This window comes from Mirounga angustirostris, unplaced genomic scaffold, assembly GCF_029215605.1.
Source record: "Mirounga angustirostris isolate CCGP_5_RB_7025 unplaced genomic scaffold, mMirAng1.0.hap1 SCAF_3, whole genome shotgun sequence".
NCBI classification, from domain to species: domain Eukaryota; kingdom Metazoa; phylum Chordata; class Mammalia; order Carnivora; family Phocidae; genus Mirounga; species Mirounga angustirostris.
The window spans coordinates 141,438,736-141,458,009 of NW_026991711.1; the positions used below are offsets into that span (position 1 = coordinate 141,438,736).

The 19,274-nt window shown below is 42.8% G+C and overlaps 1 protein-coding gene and 1 long non-coding RNA gene across 21 annotated transcripts in view; one reads left to right on the top strand and one right to left on the bottom strand.

Annotated features, from left to right (window-relative positions):
• Window positions 1-2,718: 2,718 nt before the first annotated feature.
• Window positions 2,719-5,906, bottom strand: LOC135363896 (uncharacterized). The gene is made up of 2 exons (XR_010410229.1): window positions 5,507-5,906; window positions 2,719-4,942 (listed from the first exon to the last, which is right to left on the bottom strand). It is a non-coding gene; the product is annotated as an uncharacterized LOC135363896 (long non-coding RNA).
• A 136-nt stretch (window positions 5,907-6,042) lies between these two features.
• OSBPL6 (oxysterol binding protein like 6) overlaps window positions 6,043-19,274 on the top strand; it is a 198,710-nt gene continuing 185,478 nt past the window's right edge. For all 20 annotated transcript variants that reach the window (XR_010410225.1, XR_010410228.1, XR_010410226.1 and 17 more), the window contains exon 1: window positions 6,043-6,214. The gene's annotated coding sequence lies outside the window, so the exon portion shown is untranslated. The remainder of the gene's footprint in view (window positions 6,215-19,274) is intronic.

The following is a 19,274-nucleotide window of genomic DNA, read 5'->3' on the forward strand; positions in this document are numbered from 1 at the left end:
GAGAAGCAGACCCCCTGCTGAGCAGGGAGCCCGATGTGGGACTCGATCCCGGGACTCCAGGATCATGACCTGAGCCGAAGGCAGTCGCTTAACCAACTGAGCCACCCAGGCACCCCAGCCAGACATCTTTTATAACATACATCAAATCATTTTACTCCACTGCATGGACCTGCGATCAATGTCCGCCTCACTCAGAATGAAATTCGAAGTCCTCACTATGGCCACAGGTTCTACATGATTTGGCTACCATTACCTCTCTCTCTGCATACTCTCTCCTGCCCTCATTCTACACTCTCTCCTGCCCTCATTCTGTTCCAGGCACCTGGCCTCCTTGCCCTTCTCAGAGCACACCAGGCGTGCCCACTCCATAGGCTTTGCAGTGGCTGGTCACTCTGACAGGAGGGGAAACCTCCTGTTCCCAGACATCCACCTGACTAACTTCCTCACCTCCTTCAAGTCTTTGCTCAAGTGCCACCTTCTCAATGAGGCCGAGATTGACCACTTTATTTAATATTGCAACATGGCAGCCCACCTCCATCCCTCTTAATGTGCTCAACTTCTACAATTTTTTGTATTACTTAAGGCTTTCTTTTTGTTGTTGTTGTTTAAGATTTTATTTATTTTGAGGCAGAGACAGCAAGAGAGTGAGCACAAGTGGGGGGAGGGGCAGAGGGAGAAGAAGAGAGAAAGAATCTCAAGCAGACTCCCTGCAGAGCTCAGAGCCCCAGGGCTCCACGTGGAGCTTGAGGTCGGCTCGAGGTGGGCTCTTGGTGGGGCTCTTCGAGGGGCTCCATGTGGGGCTTGATCTCACAACCCTGAGATCATGACCTGAGCCAAAATCAAGAGTTGGACGCTTAACCAGCTGAGCCACCCAGGTGCCCCTACATAAGGCTTTCTAATATGCTGTGTAATTTACTTATCTGTTAGGTCTGTCGTTTCTTGTCTGTCTCTCTCTGCTGGAATGTAAGCTCTATGAGAGTAGGCTCTGTTTTGCTCACTCATATCTCAAGCACCCAGAATAATGCCTAACACATAACAGATACTTAACAAATATTTATTGGATTAAATGTATAAAAGATTCATCGAAAACCCCAAAATGCCTGCAACCAATAAACTCAACAAAATCCCAATTCTTTCTATCCTTTCAGGCACTCTGATAAGCACTCTGAATGAAAGGTTCATTCTGAAGTGGATGTAACAGTATTCTCTGGGCTGGATCAGCAACTCATTTGGGCAGATGGTGACAATGTGGGAATGAAGGTTACAGGACCAAATGGAGTTAGGGACCTGGAAGTTTGGCTTCTGATCTTGCCAAAAGTTTTTTTTTTTTTTAAGATTTTATTTATTTATTTGACAGAGAGAGACACAGCGAGAGCAGGAACACAAGCGGGGGGCGGGGGGGGAGGTGGGAGAGGGAGAAGCAGGCTTCCTGTAGAGCAGGGAGCCCGACATGGGACTCCATCCCAGGACCCTGGGATCATGACCCGAGCCGAAGGCAGACACTTAACGACTGAGCCACCCAGGTGCCCCTGATCTTGCCAAAAGTTCTTGATGGCAATATTCTTGGTAAGAAAAGTTTCAACAGCTTCTGTGATTTTTAAGGAGCATTGAGAAATTGGGGGGAAACATGTATGCACATGTTCAAAGGCAGTGCTGAGTGTGACAAACGGGCTGAAGATTAAGAGTACATGAAGGCCCCTCACCCTAAAAGCTAACATTTCACCCTTCCTGCAAGAACTCCTTGCTTCAAAGAGTTTGCCTTTTGATTTTCTCACTGTGTTCCTTTGGTCTTGTAAATTGGTAAATTTGTTTAAAAAAATCAACTTCACAGAGAGTAAGTTACAAAGGGAAGGTCCATCTTTATGTTCACATTTATAACAAAAGTGGGAAACTCAGGTAAGATGCTTCCATAGCTGGGGGAAGATACTGGTCAGAATTTTCCAGCTGAGATTTGGTTTATTCTTTCCACTCAAGGAAAAATGTGGCTTCTCCACTCTCTGCATCAGTATTTTGAAAACTCAGGCTGGCGTAGATATATGAATATGAATAACAGGCTTTTCGCTGCGTTTTGGCTATGGCCAGGTTATGGCTCAGAAGTTGCCAGAGAGCAATGTTTTCATTAAGTGTATATTCTTGCTAAGAGTTTAGGTCACAAGTCGTATGTTGGCTAAAAAGATCTCTGCTCCCTGATTGATTCCTTTCATTTGTCTCAAAGAAATACTTGTTCATGGACTTTTTCAGTGAAGGAAGTTAATGATATTCTTAAAATACTATTACTCACAAATGAACGAAGCATTACTTGATATCTCAAGAAAGGTTAAAAAAAAAGCCATTATTCATTCCATTTTGTGACAGTAATTTACCACGGTTACTTTAGTAATAATAAAAGTATTTCAAAGCTAAATACTGTCAATGAACAAATACAAAGCAAAACTATGAATATTTTTACTGCTTATATGGGATACCGCTAGAGTACCTCTTCAGATTCTCTCAGCCTCACATTTCTCCAGGTTTCTGAGCTACTCGCCCTGCTTCAACTGCCTACAAGGTGACTGACCCAGTGCAAGCCCCCTGGGGCAGATCAGCCACAAGCTTAAGCCTCTGGCAGACGAGGTTCAATCAGGAAAGCAGAAGCGCCATAAGTATGTTGAATAAGGAATTTCCTATGGGAATTAGACCTCCACATTTGTGGAAGGAGCTGGGGAAGTAAGAGTCTGGAAGCGGTTGCCAAGATCAGAGACCAGCCCTCAAACAGACGAAGCAGTCCGAGCGTTCGGGGAAATCTGGAAGCTGGGCACATCCGGCCGCTGCAGTGGGACCACGAGGAGGGCTGGTGTAGAAGTCCACGGAAAGTTGTGGCCTTTACAGCCACCACCTCTGGAAGTGTCTGTAAAGAGTCCATTAAGCCAACTGTGGTCATAGTTATTGGGCAGAGGAGAACACAGAGCACGGATGACTGAGAACAAACAAGAACCCTCTTGCATGTGGACATTCGGCTCTTGCCACGTCTAACCAACGACAACTTTCAGAGGGTAATGGCTGCTGCTTCGCTTTTGCCTGCCAAGTCTCCAGCAACTTCATTTTTATCCATCTGGATGCATACAGATCTGGAAAGTAGAAAAGAGGATTCTGGGAAACACAGCTTCCAGCATAACCAAGTTGTCTGTAGAACAATTCAGCACAAATCCCAGAGCATGGTTGCAGAGCATGGATTTGCTTCTTAGGTAGCTGCCCAAGGAATCGGATGATTCAACCTGGAAGCTGGGGTAGTGAACCATTGGTGGGATAAATTTTGACCAGTGGGAAATAGAGATGGGAAGGAGATTGCAGGTAAGTTTCTTCTTTGGTCCTCACGTTGATAGACTGTTCCTGTGCGCGGTTTTCTGTAGAGCCTGTCCATAAATACTTTACATGGCCAAGCAACTGTGTCTTTTCAGGTTCGTGAAGCATAGACCAGGTTGGGAATATATTACCATTTATTTGCTTCCCATTCTTCCCTGTCAAATGACCTCTTTTCCTTGCTCTTGATGCCCAGGGATTGCATCTTTCAGTGAAGCATTAGCATGTCATTCTTCCTAAGAAACCCCAGCTAAAATAGTGCTCATAAAAAAATTATAATGAAAATGAAGGGTGAGGGCACTTTGGTGGCTCAGTAGGTTAAGTGTCTGCCTTCGGCTCAGGTCATGATCCCAGGGTCTGGGAAAAAGCCCCACATCGGCTCCTTGCTCAGCGGGGGGAGTCTGCTTCTCCCTCTCCCTCTGCCTCTCCCCTCGCTCGTGTTCCTCGTGTTCTCTCTCTCTTTCTCAAATAAATAAATAAAATCTTTTTTAAAAAATATTTTTATTTATTTATTTGACAGAGAGAGAACACAAGCAGGGGGGTGGGGGAGGGAGAAGCAGGCTTCCCGCCAAGCGGGGAACCCGATGCGGGGCTCGATCCCAGGACCCCGGGATCATGACCCGAGCCGAAGGCAGCCACCTAACCGACTGAGCCATCCAGGCGCCCCTAAATAAATAAAATCTTAAAAAAAAAGAAAAATGAAGTGTAAGAGTTGTATGAAGTGAATCGATGGTGGGGACTATGATTCATGTGAAGCTCTGTTCATCTGTGAGTAATAGTATTTTAAGAATATCATTAACTTCCTTCACTGAAAAAGTCCATGAACAAGTATTTCTTTGAGACAAATGAAAGGAATGAATCAGGGAGCAGAGATCTTTTTAGCCAACATACGACTTGTGACCTAAACTCTTAGCAAGAATATACACTTAATGAAAACATTGCTCTCTGGCAACTTCTGAGCCATAACCTGGCCATAGCCAAAACGCAGCGAAAAGCCTGTTATTCATATTCATATATCCAGTCTGAGTTTTCAAAATACTGATGCAGAGAGTGGAGAAGCCACTTTGATACACAATGGCGGCCCTCTTGAATCTGCCCGTTTCCATAGGAGTAGTGCCATTACACCGTATTTGGTCATTCATCAATGAGACAGGTAGAACACTTTTTCCTGATATTTAAACCTATTTTTAAAATAGGAAAACACACAGAGATACTATGGAATAGAGTGGAAAGTGTGCAGGGATTCTTAAGATAAAGCGGGTTGAAGTGGTGGTAGCTTCTCTCCCCCCGCCCCCAATAGTTTATGGTTCTATCTCCCTAGAAGCGGAAAACTTTGAGAAGTACTCCGTTAGATGAAGGACTCTGTGTGTGTTCTCTCTCATTTCCTTTCACTCTTCTGTATTTTCTTGTATATGGGGTTTGACTTTCCCCCTCTTTTTAGCTAGAGTGGTCTCAGTAGACCCTGTCAGTGGAACTCAGATGGAAGGAGTGAGAAGGCGATGGTGATTAAGGGAGGGTCAGCGCTCCAGTCCTTCCCTTGAGGGGACTGTCTTCACAGGGAAGGAGTTAAGGTGAAATTGCGACGTGTCACAGGGTCCAGCACCTGTTATTTTACAACAGGACAGTATGAGAACAGTGAAACACCATCACCGAGTTGCCTCAGTGGGTAGCAATGCCTGCAATTTTTGAAGGCAAACACCTCCCCCCCGCCCCCATCCAATCTGAACGCCTGGACAGCCCATAGAGCACTCCAGCGCTGTTTTTGTAGTAATTCATGTTAGGCTCAATCAGTGTTGTCTGGACTTTTCCCTCTGAAGATGGTGATGACAGAAATGTCTTGAAATACTTTTGACATTTCCTCAGTCATCCATTTACAGAAGAGACGTCTGTGCAAATATTTAAATTAACCCCCGTCCTTGGAGCAAATTTGCCTTCAGATTAATCTACCCTAGGGTATAGGCTGGGAACGGTCTAAAGGTGGAGAAGTTTAAGGGTATGGGAAGGATTGTGGTGCGGGGGAGCTTTCAGCAACGGATCCTTTTTTTTCACCGAACCCAAGCGTTTCTCTGGGCCCGGGAAGTTTTGGCTCCGGAGTGTCAGGGACCCGGCGGTGGGAGAGTGGGGGCGGGGGGCGGGCAGGCACACACAGTCCCGTGTGTTAACTGACCAGCCTGAACGTCGGCCCAGGACAGGGGCTGGGCAGCGCCTCCGGGGAGGCCGCCGGGCTGCTGCTTCCTTCTCACCCGCTCTCCCACAGCGCTCGGAGCGGCTTCGATCGAGGCCCCCAGCGCCCGGGCCCTGCGAGGCCAGCCCTGGAGAACTGCGGCCGGCCCATCTCCGCGGGCCCCGGGCGGGCGGCGGCGCTGCTGTAGCTCTTAGGCCCGGGGACGCCCGGGCAGGGTCTCCACGGCGGTTATCTCTGGACACCAGGGCTTCCCACGGGGGCCGGGCGGGGGGTGAGCCCGGGCGGTGGAGCCCCGCGCGTCGGAGGCGCGGCGAACCCGGCCCGAGGCTCTCCCCGCGGCGCGGCGAAGGGTGCCGGCGGGGCGGGCGCGCAGCGGGAGCGCCCGCCGCCCGCGGTGCCACTCCGGCCTGGGCCGCTCCCGGGAGCCGGGGGCGGGGACCCGGGAGCACCGCCCCGCCAGCGCGCCCCGCCCGTGGGAGAGGAGGGGCTGCGGCGCGGTGGACCACTGGAGGCGCAGCGCCGCCGCCGCCGCCGCCGCCGCTGTCGGTGCTGGAGTCCGCGGCTCCGCGCAGGCGGCGCCCGCGCCTCCGCTCCCCGGCCAGCCCGCGCGCCCGTCTGCCCGCCCGCCCGCCAGGGCCGCCTCCCGCCGCTGCCGCCGCACAATCGGCGGCGCCGCTGCTCGCCTTCCAGGTGGGTGTCCTAGCGCAGAGGGGACTCCGCGAGCCGGCACCGCGGTGCCCGCCCGCGGCCCCGGGGCATTGTGCGCGTCCGGAGGGCCGAGGACTCGGAGGGACGCGCGGGTGGGCAGCCGGCTTTGGGCCCTGGAGGCGTCGCCGCCCCCTGGGGGTTCCCCTGGCCGGTTAGCCCGGGTGGCGGGGGCGGCGATGCCAGTCCGGCCCCATGGCCAAGGTGGGAGGGGGCGTCTGGGTCAAGGTCCCCCCGCTCGCCACCCTCCCTTCCCCCTCGTTGTGGGGGAATTCCGGCCGCCTGGCTCCCGCGCCCGCATTCCTCCGCGCTGCCCGGCGCCCCCGCTCCGCCTGGCTGCCGGGGATTGAAGCTGGGGCCGGGAGAAGGACTGATGTAATTGTCAGCGGAGAACCGAACCCGCGCGGCGAGAGCGCCCGCGCCCGCTCCAGCTAACGCCTACGCCGCACCTCCCAGCGAATCCGGGGAGCCGACAGGAGCGGCTGGGGAAGTTGTGGCATTGGGTTTTATTGTGCGCGGGCACTGCGGACTGGCCTCGCGGGCACCCCTGTCCACCCGCTGCTGGCTCCCCTGCAGCCTTTCCCTGCAGCTTTGGTCTACACCTCCAGCCAGGGCCGAGTCTGCCTTCCCTGGTTCAGACCGGGACAGCGTTTGCATTGCAGTCAAGACGTGCTTCCCCTGCAACGAGCCGGGAGCTGCCCGCAGATCGTGTCGCCGGGGATGCTGGGGGAGGAGGGGAAGGGAGACCTGGGGAGGAAGCCGGGAAGAAGTAATGACACCAGCAGATTTTTTTTTTTTAAGCCTCTACTGTTGTGGGCACATCTGCATGACACCTTTGGAGCTGTTTTTGAAAGTTATGACCAGATACTGATTTTGTGGCAATTCTGTGATATACCTGAACGGTAGCTTAAGCATAGAGACCCAAAGCTGGGGAAGGCATTACATAATGGACATGAGGCAAATGACTCGAAACTAAGTGAACCCACTGGGTTGCCAGATTATTTCTTTCTCCCAGACGCAAAGTCCTATAGGTTTTTTTCTTTTTTTTCCTCCATACGAATTTCCTTTTAAAATCATTGAACTAGTTTTAGCAAATTGTACGTTATATTCACTTGTGATTCTTTTTCCTAAATAAGAAAACAATTTTTCCATGACATCTTTTCTTAAACTAAAAAAAAAAAAAAAAAAATTGCATGCTAGCGGATAGTTGTATATCACAGAGCTGAATCATAAATGTAGTCTTTCGTCAAAAGTAAAATTCAAAAATATCCCGTCTTCACATCATTAACTTTGTTTTCCTCCTGGTTGTGTTTTTTCCTCCCTCCTCCATCCCCATTTGTTTTTTGGAAGCATTTCTACAGTTTTAGGTACTGCAAGCTCACAATGTTGATATTCCTATCCAATGCTACAGCATTGCAGATACAAAGACTAATAATAAATGAAACAGAAGACCTCCCAGTAACTCAGAGTGAGCAGAGTTCCCAAGGTCGAAGGGAAGCTGCAGTGTAACTCTGCTATCATCACTTATAGAGAATATGCGTAGTCCTCATTGAGTTATAAGGAAGGTCCTGATTGGTGGACTATTATTCTTATTATTCTTTTACCCCTGAATTTCTTGTGTTTCCCCCTAAAAATAATTTTTTTCTCAGTGTAGAAACAAAATATTTTCCAATTAAAATCTTTGCTTTTAGAAAACCTAAAAATCCTGTTTTTGCTCATATTTTCAGTTTTGTTGATAACTCAATTATACATTCAGTGGATGGATTCCTTTTGGGATATCTCAGTTTCAAATTACGGTGTTTTATCAGATGTCTCTTGGTATATAGTGTGATGAGATTCTGCTGAACTTTTACAGGATCTCGTAAGTTTTCTCGTCTCTGGATTGCTTTAACCTTATGTTAACTTTACTCCGAGAAGAAGGATAAAATCCTTCTAAGATAAAATATTTGTGGTTGGAGATCTGTAGTACCACTGCAGAAATAGAATTAGGTTAATGTATAAGTAAAAGTTTTATGTGACTTTATTCCTGAAACTCTTGGATTAGGGAGAGGATTTAAATTTCATTAAAATGCCTTGGTTAGGTAGCATTCAGTGATCATTCAATGAATAATTACTTATGAGCATCCATCTGTTCAAGACACTTGTCTAGGTACTGTGGGAAATACAAATAAGAATAAAAAGATGTCTCTGCCTTCAAGAGTTTGTAGTCTAGTTTGGGGGGTAAGTCATGATGAATTCTCAAAAGAGTTTTTTTTGTTGTTGTTTTGCTTTTTAAACTGCAATGGTTAAGTAATGATTATGATACTTTTTTAAGGTTCGTTTTTAATCTTACAAAAAAGGTCTCATGCTACCCACTGACTTCTGGGAATTTTTTCTTCTCGACATTATGTCTCCGTGATTCATCCATGTTGTATATAGCTGTAGTTCACTGACTTTCATTGCTGTACATGATTCCATTATGTATGTGTAGCAATATGTTTCCCACTTCTGCCAATGGCTTTTTTTTTTTTTTCCCACTTGAAAAAAATTTGCAGAGAGTGCTGCTCTGGTCATTCATGCTTCCTGGGGCACATATGCAAGTGTTTCTCTTGGGGAAATACCAAGGTACAGAACTGTTGATTTGTAAGATGTGTGAGTATTCAGTTTACTAGATATTGGCAAATTATTTCCCAAAATTGTTGTACTGATTTACACAAGCCAGGGAAATAAGCAAACACAAATCGTCAAATACAAACAAGCATTTATATAGGTGTGTGTGTTGAAATACTTTTTTTTTTTAAAGCAGAGGGATTAACTTAAAACCTAGGACAGCAGTTGTCTTCTGAGAGGACCAGGGGGATGGCATGGGGAGGAACACATAGGTGGATATAAGTTATCGGTAATAATTTAGTAGCTAGAATAAATTCATAGGTGATCATCATATTTAAAAAGAGAAAGAAAGAAAAGAAAGAAAGAAAGAGGGTCTCATGCATGGATCAGTAATAATTTAAAATTCTAAGAAAAAAGAAAATAAGGACAATATAGAGTTATCATAAGGCAGACCAGGCTCCTGTACCAAAAGGCCCACAAGGTGTCAGTTGAGGGATGAGGAAGCAGTCCCTGTGTATAGGCATGTATTGTGTAGAGTTCATGGCAGAGGCTTACAGGAAAGATGAGCAGGAAGTGGCCTTGCTGAGAAGAGGAACCTCAGCCATCTTGGACAGAGGAAATGAACAGAAGTGGAAGAAGCCTTGGGAAATTTTCCAACAATGAACCACTCAAAGAGTTTATTAAAAAGTCTAGAGAACTGATAGATTGGGGGTGTGAAGGGGGAGAGATTCAGGATCCCTGGTTTGGAGGTTACTGATTGAGATGAGAGTTCTTCATCTGGAGAGAACTAAAAAGAAAGAATGGATTTTAAAAGATGCCGGGAGAAGCATCCAAGGCTTAAGATCCTAAGTAGGAAGAGGAGGAAGGAGTCAAAGATGTTTCACTTTGGGGCACCTGGGTGGCTCCTGTTTTTGCTCATTTGTTCGGCTCAGGTCATGATCCTGGAGTCCCTGGATCGAGTCCCACATCGGGCTCCCTGCTCAGCGGTGGGTCTGCTTCTCCCTCTGACCCTCCCCCCTCTCATGTGCTCTCTCTCATTCTCTCTCTCTGAAATAAATAAATAAAATCTTTAAAAAAAAAAAGATGTTTCACTTTAATGAAAAGAAATAGAGAAGTTGTGGTAGGAGCTTTTAGTGTGATTTAGACATGTCAAGTTTGGGGTGATAGATATTCAAGCTCATGTCTGAAGGTAAGAACTTGGAGCTGGTTGGGGGTGCCTGGGTGGCTCAGTTGGTTAAGCGACTGCCTTCGGCTCGGGTCATGATCCTGGAGTCCCTGGATCGAGTCCCGCATCGGGCTCCCTGCTCAGCGGGGAGTCTGCTTCTCCCTCTGACCCTCCTCCCTCTCATGCTCTCTGTCTCTCATTCTCTCTCTCTCAAATAAATAAATAAAATCTTTAAAAAAAAAAAAAAGAACTTGGAGCTGGTGGGCAGTTAGGACACTAACAGTGAAGACTGATTTTCTAAAGATGTATCTGGTGTGCATGGAGTATCTGAGAGGGAAGAGTACATAAAATGCATTTGTGTAATTTTTAATTTACTTGTGTAAAGGAGGTAAATGATCAGTGGGCTGCGGTGGGAAGAAGCTGTTTTGGGTTGACAGGAAGCGGGTTCAGGAAATTGAGAGTGTTGGCATCACAGTCAGAAGAATTGGAATCCAATCTTTCTTGACAGTTTACTAGTTGTGTGCAATTTGGGGAAACAGACCACTCTGATCCTCCTCAGTTATGGCACATCTAAAATGAAGATACTAATAGCCACTTCCCATGGGTTCAGGGAACAAGATGTGGTTGAGGGACTGGAGCCTTGAGGGCTGATGTTTGCTTTCATACCGTTTCCCGTCTAATGTTGCAAAGTAATGGCACATGCATTTATATTCTCTGACGTATACTCCCTGGAAAAAGATAAAGGATTTCAACCCTTGAAGTTCGCTTCATTATAATAAAGAGTTGCTTATGCTCTCCTGTGGGGACGGGATAGGGCTTTTTATTTCTAGGGCTATTCTGGAATAATATATAGTGTCATTTTGATTGAATACCATTTTAGCTGGCATTCTGATTTGGAAATATTATGATAGGTATTCAGCATTTTCTCATCCTATTTTAAAATTCCTTTTCTGCTTTTACTTCTATTTCTTGACTTCTCATCCTCTCTAATGTTCTTCTCTCACTGATTTCGCACCAGCTGATATAATGATTAGTGGTCGTATAGTTTTCTCCAAGGCAGTCTAATCCTCAGTTGCCTTTCCTTGGCATAGTGATTTGGAGAACATTTTGACATCTTGCTGGTAGTTCCAACAGCAGTTGAATGGAAATGTGGCAATATTTTAAAGAAAAAGAAAATAAAGAAAAAGAGAAAGAGAGACCTCCCGAAGGAAAAAGTTTGTTGTTTATCGTTAGGGTCAGAAGTTATCAAAAAGCTCCTAGGAGAGTAAAAGACTCTCTCCATAAGCCTCTGTGATTCAGGGATGATTAGTTGTATCTCTTGCTTCAGCTACACATTCCCTACAGCCCCTAAATAGATATAAATATGTAATGATTTGAAATCCAGACTGGACTCAGTAGCTTTGATCAAAACAATGAGCTAAAATTAATTTTAGGGATAACTAATATGATATTCATCTCACTTAGTGAAACTGGTAGTCTGCTCTTCTGGTGTGGTTCTGAGTTTCCATGAAGTTTGGAGGCAGTTCTGCATCCATATGTTCAATTACCAAACCCTAGGCTGATCACTTTCACAGAGAGGTGACCAGAGTTTGTGGGTCTCGTGTGAATGTGACATGGGCCATCAAAGTGCCTTTCTTCTTCATTCAGCCCATCTTTATTGAGCACTTACTATGTACCACACACCATATTAAGTGCTGGGTCATAAACCTGTCTGCCCTCAGGGTCTACCCATGACAGAATCTACCGAAAACAAATTGCTATTGAATATGTATGCGTGTGTGTGGGGTGGATCTAGCTTTGGTTTTGGAATTTGCATGAAGTATCTATTTTTTCTTTTGTTCCTTAAACTTTTTCCAGATTTATGTTTAGACCTCCTTGAATTGACAGTGCTATGGGGGAAAAAAATGCAGTCCCTGCAAAGAACAGTTTCTTTAAATGTACTTCTGTTTTATTGACTTTTTAAAGCAGAAGGCTTTAAACTCAGGGTAAGTCCTTTTGTCATGAAGACATTTCAGTGTTGTCAAATAGGAGAAGGACAGAGGTCAGGGAAGGGAGAGCTGGGTGGGTGAAGTCAGATTGGTGAGAATGGAATGTGTCTTAGTGCTGAATTGATTTTTAAAGGGAAAAATAGAAAATAGACAAAGATTAATGGTTATTAAAAGATCCAGCTGTATTACAGGGAATTGACTATATTGAATTATGATGGTCTCAAGTTGAGGTTCCTGGTCGGTTACATGAGCCTTCTCTTTGAGTTTGTGTTCACTTAGTTTGTGTAGTAGTATAGTTTTTTAAATTAGGTCTTTTTTTTTTTTTAAAGTTTATTTATCTTTTTTAGTAATCTCTACCCACAATGTGGTGCTCGATCTCATGACCCCGAGACCAAGAGTCACATGCTCTCTGACCGAGCCAGCCAGGTGCCCCTTGGTGTAGTTTTTATATTAAAATAAATCATAATGTAAAAGTTGAATGTCTTTAAATTGTAAGGATTACCTTAATTATAGGAAGCAGAAAAGTCAGTGACTCTTTCTGTTACTGCTTTGGCAGTTTACTTGAAAGTAAAACCTACCCTGTGTGAGGATATTCCATCCAGCAAGACCAGTGTCTCAAAATCTATAGTAAGCTGTCAAACGGCAGAGCTAGAAAGGAGTCAAAGCAGGTAGCTTATTATCCAGGACTGTCTAAGGGATAACTGGGTTAGAGAAGTGTTAAGTATGTAACTTAACTCTTAAACTTCAAATAAGTTTAAATAAGTAAATATGTAAACAAGTTTAAGTAAAAGTAAGTTTAAGTAAGTAAATAACATTTAAATAAGATATTGGCAGATTGTCATTTGAATCCGTTTCTCCAGTGTTGACGCTGAGTACAAAGAATTCATGATTAATACACTAAAAATTATCTTCTCCTTTAGAGATGATGGATTATGTTTTTCTCTGCTCCAGAAAATCTATATATCAATTCACATATATAAAATATATGCAGAAAATACTCAGGCACTAGAAATACTCATCTTTGCTTGATGACTGGTGCTTGGATGACCTTTATATTAGATTAATAAGATGTTAGAGATGAAAGAGGTTTAAAAAATCATCTAGGGGCGCCTGGGTGGCTCAGTTGGTTAAGCGACTGCCTTCGGCTCGGGTCATGATCCTGGAGTCCTGGGATCGAGTCCCGCATCGGGCTCCCTGCTCGACAGGGAGTCTGCTTCTCGCTCTGACCCTCCCCACTCTCATGTGCTCTCTCTCATTCTCTCTCTCTCAAATAAATAAATAAAATCTTAAAATAAAATAAAATAAAAATAAAAAATCATCTATTCCAAACTCTCCCATTTTCCAGCTGGGTAACCTGAGGCCTAGAGACTTGCCTAGTGAAGTGCAAACCCCATGTACAAATATAGCTAGAAGATAATGTGCCAAATAATTTACTTCTGTTGGGGGGTAGCAGGAAATAATGCTCTTCCCTAAATTATGGGTAAGTGAATGAGAGAATGAACTAATATCAATCTCTGCAGTGGAATTTTAACCTTCTTTTGTATCATTCTCCTTCTTGAGTGGCCAGTGTAGAAAGTGAAATCATGCGTGTGTGTGTGTGTATAATTTTCTTGGGTTTTTAGAGAAAAGGCTTTGTTCTGAGGGTCTGATGAAAGGAATGACACTACAAATATCATTATTTAAAATTTTTTGCTGTTTCCTTTTTTATCCCCACAACTTTGTCTTTTAACTCCATGGGCAGGGAAGGATAGAGAAAAATTATATTATCCTGGGCTAAATACTTTTCTATCTCTTTTCCTTTGGCATTCTCTTTCCATATGCTAATATAAGAGAAAATCAAAGTGTAGAGGGAATTGAGTCGGGAATAGAACATTAACTTCTACTTTTTTATCTTGCATGATATTGAGGCAATTCTCACCATAGCTCTTGGGAAGACCTATCCACCTTTTGAAAAGAGCATGGAAGTAGAAGGGGAGAACAACAGCAGTATATTTTTAGAATCTTTTTTTCAAAAGTCAAACCTAAAATAAACCTGGCCTCAATTTTTAGCAATAGCTTTATTTCACATCTCCTATACCATTGCCTAAGTTTTATCCTAATTTGAAGAAGTTTTTAATTTTTTTAATATGTAATGCAGTGTTGCTATAAGTAACACATTATGATCAATTACTAAAGTTTAAAGAATAAAGTATCAAAAGAACATTAAAATTAAAAAATTGTTTCATGTCATTTCTGGAGATAAAGTCTGATTTTTATTTTAAATTGAGATAACATTTTTGCTTTCTGTTTATCTGTCGCAGCTAGACAATCTTTTGCATATTCGCACCCTATCAGGCAACAATCTGAGCAGTTTTTGTTGTATAATTTTCCTAGAATAGAAAAAGTAGCACAGTTTGAATGGCATGTTGATTATGAAAAGACATTAATGAAATTCTTTTTGATCTCAATAAACTTCAAATCGAAGCAAGCACTATAAAAAGAGTGTGATCTCCAAGGTAGGCCAAGCAAATGTAGGGTTCACGTGAAACTCCATGAAGAAAGTAAAGGAGGAGCATGCAAAATCTGCAAGAGCTCAGGGTAATGGAAGAGGAAGGTGAAGGAAGGAAGTAGAGGGCTCTTCTATCCCAGCTTGTCTTCCAGTCTCATTTCAGTCCCATCTGATAGAGGTCAGATATGAGGGAGGATATCTGTCTCTACACTTAAAAAAAAATAAAAGCTTTTAAATATTTTGAAGAACATAGAATGAGTAAGATAAAAGAGTGATACATTAAACGCCATTTAAGGAAAAATATTATCTGTACCGGCAGAAGATAAACATTACCACATGGGAAAGAAACTATAACATGTCACAAACAGGTTTAACTCCTTAATATCCAAAGAGCTCCTATAGATCCCTTAAGAAAAATGACTGTTAATCTGTAGGAAAGGGGGCAAGGGAATGAACAAACAGTTCACAGAAAAGGAATTACAAATGGCACTTACAAATATGAAATTATGCTCAACTCATGATAAGAGAAATGCAATTTAAAACTATTTAAGTTGCCCTTTCCACACTATTAAGTTGGAAAAGATTTTGATGTTTGTTATTACCTTATGGTGGCAAGGCTTTGGGGGTACCTGACAGGTTCATGCATTATTGGTATGGGTACAAAGTGGTACAGCATCTATGGAGAGCAACATTAAAAATTCATGTACCTTCTCGCCCCTGGAAATCTAAGAAACTTCTCTGTCGATCTCCTTGGACATCGCGAAATGAATTTGTGCAAAGATGTGTGTCCATTTCAGCTTTATCTGTAGTGGCAAAAGACTCAGGGAAAGCTGAGGATCTATCAGTATGGGATTGGTTAAGTAATTAGGAGCAGAAACAAAACGAGGTAGCTGTAAGTAACAAGCTATTATCAATTGCTAAAGTTGAAAAAGTAAGATCATTTTATATTTGCTGATATGAAATGATTTCTAAGGTATAATAAGGGAACAAATCAAGGTGCAGAGTGGGATATGGCTATTGGTGTTAAATATGAGTTTATAAATATATGTTTATGTGTATAACTGTAAAGACTATCTCTGGAAGATGACATAAGAAACTGGTAACAGAGATTGACTCTGGGGAGGAAAACTGGGTGGTTGGAGTGGGGGGGGGGAAGGACACTTACTTAGGATACTTATTTAGTATACCCCTTACTACCTTCTGAATTTTTATTTTTATTTTTATTTTTTTGAAGATTTTATTTATTTATTTGACAGAGCGAGAGAGCACAAGCAGGGGGAGCAGCAGAGGGAGAAATAGCCTCCCTGCCAGGGACCCTGATGCGGGGCTCGATCCCAGGACCCCGGGGCCATGACCTGAGCCAAAGGCAAACGCTCAACCATCTGAGCCACCCAGGTGCCCCTACCTTCTGAATTTTTAAACATGTGAACATATTATCTATTCAAACCAAGATAATTTTAAAATTTAAGAAGTACAAACTTTAAGTTATAAAATATTTAAGTCATGGGGATATAATGTACAGCATAGGGGATATAGTGACCAATATTGTAACAACTTTGTATGGTGACAGGTGTTAACTAGACTAATAAATGGGGATCATTTCATAATGTGTAAAAATTATCAGATCACTATGATGTACACCTGAAATGGATAGGATATTATATATCCATTATTTCAATTAAAAAAATAACTTAAGGATCACTGTTACTGATCAAGAATGTTGAGTAGTTGCAACCAAGCAGCTGTAACAAGTAGTTGTTATACTTGTAACCAGTAGCATTCCTTTGCAACTTTGGGGCTCATTCTGATCTGATGTAGGAACATGGTAGTTACCATAAAGACTGACCTTACCCTGACAGGCTAAAGTCCAAAGAAGAGGGAAACTGCCAGTGGTTGCCCTTTGGGACAGAGTTGCTGGCCCCTGCCCTTTCCACACCCAGGTCTCTCTCTCCCATCACTTCTGTCTCGCCCCCTCTTACCTCATCGTTCCTTAAACCCCACAGCAGTCACTATCCCCTACAACTCAGAGGCTCCTTCTTGTTCCCTATTCCACCAAGGGTCTTCCTTTGGCTGCCCCTTGGGAATTTTGTCCTCCCAAGCAGAGCAGAAGCTCCTTTTCAGGCCAGTTTATACTTGCTCAGAGTATTAGAAGCGAATGATAATTCTGACATTCTTGAATCTTATCATCTTTCTCAGGATCATTAATTTATTTGACAAAATATTTCTTGAGCACCTACTAAGTCAGAAAAGGCCACAAAATTAAAAAGTGCTCATGAAATTGACATTCTAATAAAAGTAAATAAAAAGTAAATGATAGTTCATTGCTGTTTTAGATACTATTAAGAACAGTGAGGACAATAAAAGTGATGGATGGGGCCGAGAGGAGTGGGTAGTGGTGGTGGGTGTATGTTTCCCAGCACTGCTATAACAAAGTGCCAGGAACTGGGTGGCTTAAAACAAAAGAAATGTATTGTCTCAGTGCTGGTGGCTAGAAGTTCAAAATCAAGGTGGGTCCCTCCTTGCCTCTTCTACCTTCTGGCAGCCCCAGTCATTCCTTGGCTTGCAGGAGCATAACTCAATTCTCTGCTAACCTTCTTCCCATGGCCTTCTTCCCAGGTCTCTGTTTGTGTATCTCCTGTTTGTATAAGGACACCGGTCATGATGGATTAAGGGCTGACTCTACTCCAGTATGAGCTTATCTTAACTACATTGCAACAATCCTATTTATGAATAAGGTCATATTCTGGGGTATTGGGAGTTAGGAATTCAGCATATCTTTTTGAGAGATTATAATTCAATCCATAACAATGGGCTTGCTTGGGTGAACTGACCAGGGGTAAGGCCTTGCTAGGTGAAAACATTTGAACTGAACCTCACTGATGAGAAAGAGCGGTTGTGAAAATATCTGGGTGCAGATCCTTTCCTGCCAGTGGGAACAGCAAGTGCCAGGACCCAGGGAATGAGCCTGTTGGAATCTAAAGTTTTACATTTTTATTTATTTTTATTTTATTTTATTTTAAAAATATTTTTATTTATTTATTTGGCAGAGAGAGAGAGACCGCAAGAGAGGGAACACAAGCAGGGGGAGTGGGAGAGGGAGAAGCAGGCTTCCCACTGAGCAGGGAGCCTGACATGGGGCTCCATCCCAGGACCCTGGGATCATGACCTGAGCCGAAGGCAGACACTTAACGACTGAGCCACCCAGGCGCCCCTAAGGTTTCACATTTTTAAAAAGGCCAAAAAGAGTATCTGGTTTGGGCAGGTTACTTTTATGGTTAAAGTCAATAGGATTTTACTTTTGAACACTCTTGGATGTTTTCACTTTTGGTAAGGCAAAGACAGAAACATTTTTTCCTTAAAAATTAACTGTTGAGGGGGTTGCCTGGGTGGCTCAGTCGGTTAAGCATCTGACTTTTGATTTCGGCTCAGGTCATGATCTCAGGGTTGTGAGATCCATGTTCAGCATGGAGCCTGCTTGGGATTCTCTCTGTCCCCCCCTCCCCCAAAAATTGAACTGCTGAAAAATCAGACCTACAAGCAGTGGCTTATCACATTTTAAGAATTTTGTTGCTTAAAAATTTGCTTTGCATTTTAATGGTAGAGTTCTCCATCATTATTTTTGGGTTTATTAACCTAAAAACTTTAAGTATAACAACGTCTGAGAATTAAGTAGACTTTGTAATAATAGAGATTATTTTCTAGAGGTAAATTAATTAAGGCTAAATATGGCCTTTAAAAACCTCACACCGTATATTAAATTGTCATTTTCAACAAGATTATAACATTTTTGTAGTTCTCCTCTGTGATACCTAATGCTGAGTAGCATTAGCATGATTTATATTACATATTCATGAAAATTCTTAGTTTTCATGAATTTAAAAATTGATTCAGAGTACAGAAAAATCTATATGGAAATATAAATTTCCTGGGATAGTCAAGAAGATTCCATATTAGACTGGTACCATCTTTTAGCATTCAGAAATTAAGATGAGGTAACTTAAAATATTGTAATATTTAATGCAAAATTGACACAATGTGATATTTGCATTAAGATATTATATATGCATACTTTAGCCAGAACTTTGATGTGGTTAATACAGATATATTTGTTTATATTAAAGAAAAAATATTACTTAGGAGTAACAAGCTTCTGCAAAAAATTCTGAATGAGTTAAAAAATGCTGATGTAAAATTAGATTTTTATAGAGAATGGCTATTTAGGTAAGGCTGAGGGTCAAAAACATAGACTGGGGCCAAGGCTGCCGGGTTCGAATCCTCGCTTGGCTTTGTCCAGCTGCGTGACTCTGAATAAGTCAGTCAGCACACTTTGCTTTGGTTTCCTAAAATGGCAAATATAAAAATGGCGCCTAACACAGAGGATTGTTAGGAAGATAGAGTGATTAATGCATATACATTTCTAAGAACAGGGCACATAGTAAGTGCAATGTAAGTGGTAGCTGTTATTATTTTTACTGTGTTAATTAAAAATTAACTATATTATTCACTAGTTGGAAACTTACTATGTAAAATATAAATATGGTTATAATGTCTTTTATGCCTTGTTACAAATCAAAAGCTAATTTGAGAGAGATAAGAAAATTGTCAACAGTATTTGTAAGGCTCTGTTTTAATATTACTAATCTGTCAAAAGTATTTTATATGCTGACCCACTTAGTTACTGATAGCAATGACTATGTTCAAGAGATTTTGTTAGGTCTTAAGGAAGAAAGAAAGATGATTAAGCTGTCAATCATGCTCTCAAGAACCTGCCCATCCGATAGGGGAGATAAGAGGTAATTTAGTATAATACCAAGT